This window comes from Bison bison, unplaced genomic scaffold, assembly GCF_000754665.1.
Source record: "Bison bison bison isolate TAMUID 2011002044 unplaced genomic scaffold, Bison_UMD1.0 scf7180017864452, whole genome shotgun sequence".
In the NCBI taxonomy this organism is placed as follows: domain Eukaryota; kingdom Metazoa; phylum Chordata; class Mammalia; order Artiodactyla; family Bovidae; genus Bison; species Bison bison.
The window spans coordinates 7,982,449-7,991,675 of NW_011495014.1; the positions used below are offsets into that span (position 1 = coordinate 7,982,449).

A 9,227-nucleotide genomic window follows, 5' to 3' on the forward strand; every position below is an offset into this window, starting at 1 on the left:
GCAAATCCTTAAAATCGCTACCCAATCCATCTGACCCCTTTCTAATGGTTTTACATATTCCTGAGTCTATTTTTAAGATCTCTTCATTGTTTTTTGCATCAAAATATGCATGTTTTGTTATTAACCTTGCATAAATATTCCCAAATTTTGACTTTCTTCATTGAGTTGAAACTGCCATGTAATGTAATTCTGCTAGCATACACAGGAAAAATGACTGTGGTAATCCACAGTTAAAAACTGACTTCATCACGCATGATGGCTGATAAAGAGACATTTAATTTTAATCTTAAAAAATTATTTTCCATTTTGGTGGCTGGCTAATCTTCATCATATTTTCTCTCCTCACCCCCACAAAGCTGCCTGCCCCTTTCATACAGGGTTATGCTTCTGGCCATTTTCATAGGCACGCTCAGGGCTTTTAGGATACGCCTCTCTCTGCTTACCACTACCTACGGTTACAAAGTTTACCAAAATCTCCATCTTTCTCATTTGTATACTTCTTAACCTCCCCCTCTCCATTCCTGTTCAAGAAAGCATATGCAAGGATGTAATTTCTTCCTATTTTTGCCATTGACTAGGCCCCTTTTAGAACCCTATATCTAGCTTTTATCACATTTTAAGAAAAAGAACAAACAACAATAGTAATTGTTTTAATAATAGAAAGCATGAATAAAGATGAAAGTAATTTGGGGGTTTTAACGTAGAAAATAAAACTAACAGGTGAATTCAATTGAATGTTATTTTGAGAAAAATACCGAATATTCTATATTCCACATAAGATACAGCATGACAGTTTTGAAGAGCTTCATTAGCTATGATCAAAGAGGCAAGGACAGCATCAAATATATCAGTTCTTGAGAGCTTTAAAATAAGAGGCACAGGGAGACACCCAATTTTTTGACTGATAATCTCCTATCTCCCATTTACTACCTGGGGAGTTTACAACTGAACAAAACTAAAGTATCTCTCCTAAAATTGTTAGGATAGAGAGTGCCCAAAAGAAAGTAGCAGAGTAAAGACCTAATAGCTCAGTGTCTCTAGATTATGGCTTCTTTTTATTTTTTAATTTTAAGTGATCACTTGGAGACGCTATTTATGTGTATCTCACTTAAGGCAATTGGCTGTATCAGATCACCACTAAAAACCCAACTGCTTTTCTACCCCAGGATTCAGAGAAATAAAATACTGTCATTTATTATTTGTTTCGATATGCACAATATTGTTTACATAAAGCCAGTCTCTTCTTAAGAATTAGAAAAAAAATTTTTTTTCTTAATTTTATAAAATCCAGAAACTTACACTTGGTTCCTGTTTTAACAGAAAAATATTAGTGAACCATTGGTTAGGACTTACATAAAATTCTGAACCTTTTATAAAATAAATTTGATCCACTTAGAAATAGGAAAATTAAATTAAAAATGTGTTAAATATCAGAAAATACTGCTCCATTTAAACTTCAAAAGCTTTCTTAGCCTCTAATGAGGTAGCTTAAACAAGATTATCTTTGTTGGATAATATTAATTGGATCTATAAAGAGTCCTATTATTAGGTATAACTATTTTTGTAATGAACTTATTTGATTTGCAGATTAGTTCACTATGCTGCTGCTGCTGCTAAGTCGCTTCAGTCATGTCCAACTCTGTGCGACCCCACAGACAGCAGCCCACCAGGCTCCCCTGTCCCTGGGATTCTCCAGGCAAGAACACTGGAGTGGGTTGCCATTTCCTTCTCCAATGCATGAAAGTGAAAAGTGAAAGTGAAGTCGCTCAGTCGTGTGCGACCCTTGGCGACCCCATAGACTGCAGCCTACCAGGCTCCTGTGTCCATGGGATTCTATAAACCCTGTTAATCTTTTTTTCTTAGCATTTTGTGATAACTTTGTATAATTATTGTATATTTAATAAATTAATCAATAACCTTAATGCTTTAAAATGTTAGTGTTCAGTTCAGTCGCTCAGTCATGTCCGACTCTTTTCGACCCCATGAATTGCAGCATGCCAGGCCTCCCTATCCATCACCAACTCCCGGAGTTTACTCAAACTGACATCCATCATGTTAGTGTAAATACATGAATTCCAAACAATTTGGGGGAAAATAAACTAATTCATGAAGAGGATTTGATGTTCATGAATGACGAGTTCTCTGTAGGTAGATGGTAACATTTGCAATAAATCTCAGCCATTGAGTACAATGTTCAAAGTACAAATAATTTGATTAAGAATTAAATAAACACAGATTACTTTTCCCTACTGAGAAAGAATTTTTTATTTCATGTTTCAAAACATGATTGGACCATCAATACTTACAAGAGCAACTGAACTATTAATCATTCTGATAAAAAAATTAATATTCACATGCAATGCAACATCAAAGCATGTATGTACACATATGTATAAATGCTAATTTATGTATATTTATAAGAAGTAACTTTATGAGACTAGCATGTTAAAAAGGCTTGCTAGAAAGATCCCATGGACGGAGCAGCCTGGTAGGCTGCAGTCCATGGGGTTGCTAAGAGTCAGACACAACTGAGCGACTTCACTTTCACTTTTCACTTTCATGCATTGGAGGAGGAAATGGCAACCCAATCCAGTGTTCTTGCCTGGAGAATCCCAGGGACGGGGGAGCCTGGTGGGCTGCCGTCTATGGGGTCGCACAGAGTCGGACACGATTGAAGCGATTTAGCAGCAGCAGCAGCAGAGTTGTGATACCAACCAAGGTACCTGTGCTATGTAATTGCCTTGAAGGTGACATCTTCTTTATAATAAAATACTTTGGACATTTGGCATTATGCCAAATTTCATTAGGCTGTGTGTTGCTAATGACTTTTTAATTTAATTTATTTTTTGTTTCAATTGTTTATTACTGACCAGATTACAAAAATAATCCTGGTAGATACCTTAGTTCATCCTTCTAATAAGTCTGTTGATCTGGTCTTTCCTGTTGCCAGCATCTCCACCTTCTACAAAATAGGCAGTCTTTTTCTTCATTCCACCTCGTGGAGAAGACAATTTAAAGGACCACAGGAAGTCGTTTGCTTCTTTGAAACGTTTTCCAAAGGTATAGATCTCATGAATCAGATAGATCCTCCATGCAGATGATTCCGTATTTCCCAAGAGATCGAGCAATCAATGCGTTGTCTGTCAGGGCAATTCACTTTTTGTTGATTTTGCCATAACCACGCCTGTAGATCAATTCATTTACAGACTTCAATTTGGGTACCCCCATGCAATGTATGGAGAAGATAATGGCACCCCGTTCCAGTGCTCTTGCCTGGAAAATCCCATGGATGGAGGAGCCTGGTGGGCTGCAGTCCATGGGGTCGCTGGGAGTCGGACACGACTGAGCTATTTCACTTTCACTTTTCGCTTTCATGCATTGGAGAAGGAAATGGCAACCCACTCCAGTGTTCTTGCCTGGAGAGTCCCAGGGACGGGGGAGCCTGGTGGGCTGCCGTCTATGGGGTCGCACAGAGTCGGACGCGACTGAAGCGATTTAGCAGTATGCAACGTATGGCTCCACAATTCTCAGCACGTTAATTGATGCCCTGTTGAGCTTCACAAAGGTGCAATTGAAGATCTGCCGGAGGCGAAGGAGCTGCAGCACCTTTCGAACCTTTGGGCTCACACCATTGATACCTCTGATCCTGATGACAAACGCCAATTTGGGTTCCGCGGGTTCATAGACGTTGCCGGCTTTTCGTGCCATCCTAGCCATTCGAATTTCAGTTCTGTACATCTGCCTGTATTCCTTGTGGTAATGCTTAGCTTTTTCATAGATAAGCTTCCTCCTGGCCTTTCGAAGCATCTTTTGGGCAAACTTCTTTCTCAGTCGCTTGATCTTAAGCTCTGTGAAATTCTTTCGCTTTTTCTTAAGGGTTTCTGGCAGAGCAGAAACCTTCTTTTTCTTCTCTTCTGCACCCACCATGGTTCCAGGCGGGAAAGAGCGCTAATGAATTTTTTTAAAGATTTCTTTATTTTCATTGTTTACGTTCTGACTCTAGCAGTTCTTCGTTGCTGAGTGCTGGCTTTCGCTAGTTACAGCAAGTGTGGGCTGCTCTCAACTTGTGGTTCGCGGGCTTCTCATCTCAGTGTCTTTTCTTGTTGCGGAGCACAAGCTTCTTCCCTGTTGAGAAGCACAGGCTTTAGCATGCAGGCTTGGCTCAAACAGTGAAGTGTCTGTCTACAATGCGGGAAACCTGGGTTCGATCCCCGGGTAGGGAAGATCCCCTGGCGAAGGAAATGGCAACCCACCCCAGTACTCTAGCCTAGAAAATCCCATGGACCGAGGAGCTTGGTGCAGGCTACTGTCCATGGGGTTGCAGAGGGTCGGTCACCACTGAGCGACTTCATTTTCTTTAAACAGTTGCAGCGTGTGGGCTCAGTAGTTGTGGTACACAGACTTAGTTGCTCCACGGCATGTGGAATCCTCCCAGACCAAGGATCAAACGTGTATCCCCTGCATTGCAAGGAGGATTCTTAACCACTGGACCATCAAGTAAGGTCTCTAATGAATTTTTTTTTTAATGAAATGCGTTTATTAGGAGGATAAACTCCAAATAAACACAAGTAGTTTTCTTGCACACTTGACAACTGCATAAGAAAAAGATACCTTAACAGAGTCCACAGGATTTTGCTTACACTATAAAAGGAGTTTTAAGGCAGTTCTAATGAATTTTTGTTTGGAAGAATTTTTAAATACCTCTAAAAGAAACACACCCATTGTACGTTTCTTTGCAAAGTCTATTCCATTTTTCCTAACCTACATATTTTCAGACAGTGCTAATAAGTAATTAAATAATCAATAATGGGACACATGAAAAAGATTCAAAACTACTAAGGACTAAGCAAACTGAAAAAATCAGTAGGCTCTTTTATTACTGAAAAAGAGGATTTATTTTAATGGCAATATAGTGTTTTTTAATCTTAACAAAGGGATAATAAAAAGAAACAAAACAAACAACAAAACAGCGCAAGTCTAGAGCAGATTGTGACTCTGTGACCTTAACTGCTCTGGGCCTTAGTGTGCACAACTAGAGAGTGTTTTTCAACTTCTTCCTCCTCTTTATCTTATTCTAGTACAAGAACATTTTGTTAGATAGAACCTTACATGGAGCATCACTACATAAAACAATAATGCCGAACTGCTTTGTTGATGTGGTGGGTGAGAAAACCTGGCTCCCTCTGTAAATTTGTTTATGTTATTTTTTACTGCATAAAACTTTCAAAGAAAGCTTGCTGCTTTTGCTTTTGCTTCTGGGTTGGATATACTCAACCCAGAAAAAAAAGGATTTCACAGCATAAAAAATTTAAACAATCATTCTTCCTTCTTCAAACACTTTTACATATAAATTGTTGATCAATCTGGATCTCATTTTTGTGTAAGGAGTAAAGTAGGTCTCTAAATTCTCATTTCTTTCAAGATGACTACCTGTTCTTCACTTTATTAAGTAATTTGTCTATCTTACTGATTTGAAATGTGACACTTCTGCAATAAGTTCTCACGTATCATCAAATCCATTGGCTTCCCTGGTGGCTCAGTCAGTAAAGAATCCACTTGTAACGCAGGAGACATGGGTTTGATCCCTTTGTGGGGAAGATCAGGGAAACGCCCCAGAGAAGTAAATGACAACCCACTCCAGTATTCTTGCCTGGAAAATCATGGACAGAGGAGCCTGGCAGGCTACAGTTCATGGGGTCATAAAGAGTCTGACACAACTTATCGACTAAACTACCACCATTTCTATTTTCTAGTACTTTAGTTTAGTTTAAGGGATGATTCTATCTTCACTGACTGCCAAGAGCAAATGCTTTTTTTTTCTAAACTATGAAGATTTTCAGTTTCATATACTAATTGTTAACATTTTGTATATCTTTTCATGCCACATTTACTATTGTTTATTGCTATCTGTATAAAACATGCTGATATCTATTGCAATGGTAATCAAATAAAGACATATATAAAATGTTAGCATTAGGGGTTAATAGCATGAATTTTAGAGCCAGAATGTGGACAATTGCTACTTGTTAAATAGGGTTGTTATGGCTTAATATTTGTAAAGCATTTAGTAAACATTATGTGTTATTATTATAGTTATTGCATATGACCTATAAATCAATTGACTTTGTATATGATATTTGATCTTTTTCATTTGCTACTCTTAAATTTTAACATGACAATTTAACTTATCAATGTCTACATTTCATCTTTTCCAACACTACATCTCTAACTCTTTGATTCTCTGACACCATCTGAGTGTCCTACAATTCAATACTATTCTGATACTAACCACCCTAACTACCCAGAGTTAGTGTTGGACTTCACAAGTTTAAGGATTCAATCTCATAATACTGCTCTCTCTCAAACATCAGGCCTAAGTACCAAGTCCCTGGTACCAGACAGTCCACATCTGTCTAACTTGGCTACAAATTCCAGAGTTCCTATTACCTCTTCTCCCTCCAAGGTTTGATAATTTGTTAGAATGACTCATAGAACTCAAGAAAATGCTATGCCTATAACTCCAGTTTATTATGAAAGATACAAAGGAATAGCAGATGGAAAAGGACACAGGGTGGGGAGGGCACAGGGCTTCCTTGTCCTCTCCAGGTATGCCACCCTCCCACCAACCTGACCTGTTCATCACTCTGGAAGCTCTCTAAGTTTCAATGAGTTCAGTATCCAGCCCCTCTCCTCTCCCTGGAAGTCAGTGGGTGGGGGTGCAAGTTCCTACCCTCTAATCGCTTGGTCTTTCTGGTGACCAGTGCCATCCTGAGGCTATCTAGGGACCTTATTCTAAGTTATCTCATTAGCATAAACTTAAGTGTGATATAAAGGGGCTTATTATGAATGACAAAGGTCACTCCTACCACTCAGAAAGTTACAATGGAACCCTGTGCTGGGAACCACGGACAAAAGCCAAAGATATTGCTTATTACGGGGCTTCCCAGGTGGCTTAGCCGCCAGTGCAGGAGACACAGGAAATGTGGGTTTGATCCCTGGGTCGGGAAGATCCCCTGGAGGAGGAAATGGCAACCCACTCCAGTATTCTTGCCTGGGAAATCCCATGGACAGAGGAGCCTGGAGGGCTACAGTTCATGGGGTTGCAAAAAGTCAAACAGGACTTAGTTACTGCGCATGCACATATTGCTTATTATACCACAATAGTAGGTATTCCATGTCCTTTTTCCTTCCTGAGCTCACACAGGACTAAAGTTCCCAGCCCCTTAGGAGTTGGTCGGGGAGGTCTGATACTTCAAGTCAATCAACTATGAGAAGAAGTGATGTGTTTTGCTTCTTGGCTGAGGCAGTAAAAAGCCACTGTGCAATTTTCCAGTTCCCTTTCCGCCTGCAGCAGCAAATGTGGATGTCTTGTGGTAAGAAACTGGAGCCAGAAAAATCAAAGACCATGAGATTGCTAAGTGACACATGAATGATAGCTGCCTTGAAGAATCACATCAATGATAGTGACCTTTGAGTGACAGAGAAATAATCATCTATGTGTTAAACCACTAAGATTTTAGTTCTTGTTTGTTACCACAACATAAACACAGCCTCTTCTGCCGAGTCCCTCTTTTTTTAGTGTATATTCCTTTTCTATAATCTTCTTCCTGGGACTGTGACTGGAAGCCTTATATCAGAATTTCAGCAAGAAACAGAAACCCATTCAAAAGATAGTTTAATCAAAGATCTGGGCAAGTTTAACGGAATTCAACTGAAGTACCGGCCAACATGAAGGTGTTACTCTCGCTAGACTTGAGGGGCAAAGGGAAGTAGTAGCAACCAAAGCTGAAATGAGATTGTTGCTATGGGGGATGGGCCACCTGACCAGAGCTCTGGCCTCAGAATTCAGACAGTCTCAAGCTAAGACCAGCTTCCAGATGATTCGGTCTTTAGGAACCAGTCTCCTAGGGCAGAGAGCAGGGTGAAGAGGATGAACAGCAGAAAATATTCAGCACACCTCATCAAGTCATTCCAAATCTTGCTGTAGACTACTGAATTAACAAATGATATCTAAGGAGGACTTTCACGGCCAAACTACATCTTGACAATCACCCTGAAAATCATAAGGATTGAGAAAAATGCACTGATGTTAGGGACCATCCTGGGATATGGTTCTTTTGTTCTTCAACCAGAAGAACTATGGATACTTTCCCTCTGATTAGTGCATGAGAATCTGAAAATTAACACTTTAGAAATAAAAACATCGAATGGATATATTTATCAATAAACTGAATAAAATTCAAAATAATTTTGGATACCCAGCAAATGTTCTACCCTCGTTTATTATGTGTTCTTTCAGTTCAGGAACCTAATCTTATCAGTCTTTTTAACCCTAACATTGAGTACAGTTTTCCCTATTGCCTATCATATTGATATAAAGTAAATCTTTAAGAGAGAATTCCTTGCCTGATTCTAATCACATTCTTATGTTATTTCTTTTTACTTTCCACATTGACCTCTACATTTACATGGATCTCTACATCATTAATACAACATATTAACTCTCAATTTTATGCTCCTATTTTATATGCCTTTTTACTACTTTGTCATTTTATACCTATGACTCTGTTCCAGATCTTACTCAAAACATCTTATATCTCCCCTTATCCAATCATACCCCATCTAAAACATTCCCCTTCAGTACTTGTTCAGTTTTCACAATAACTATTCTTGATTATCTGTATTAAATATTAAAAGAATTAAAGGAACTAAATATCTACCATGGCCCGGCAATGTTACATATGGTTTCATACACTTGACATTATTAATTCTTTGTATAAGAAAACATCATATTTATGTTTGAACATGCCAGTGGAAGAAGTTATAGAGATATATGTCAGACCAAGTAATGAGTACACATAATAAACTTTTAATACAGATGATTTCTCTTGAGCTGGTACAAAGCACCAGAATAAGCAAGTATACTCTTTCTTGAGCTTTGTTTATACAGTGGTTATATATTTTGAAAGCCATTTAAATTAATTTTCCTACTAAATATTTTTTTTGTAATTAATCTCTAGTCATGTCAGCTATAGTTTGTTAGATTATAAATAGAGACTATATATTTTTTCAATCACATTCATTCCCCAGAACCTAGTTATGTAGAATACCTACTTAATAAACATTTACTGGTTAATTATAAATAATCAGAAAGTCCAATTTTCCTAATTTTTTGAATATATAGTGATATAACCACTTTCATCAGAGAAAAGAGAATTCCACTACAT

The 9,227-nt window shown here is 38.3% G+C and overlaps 1 pseudogene; it reads right to left on the reverse strand.

Annotated features, from left to right (window-relative positions):
• Positions 1-2,900: 2,900 nt before the first annotated feature.
• Positions 2,901-3,927, reverse strand: LOC105002392 (annotated as a pseudogene).
• Positions 3,928-9,227: the final 5,300 nt, after the last annotated feature.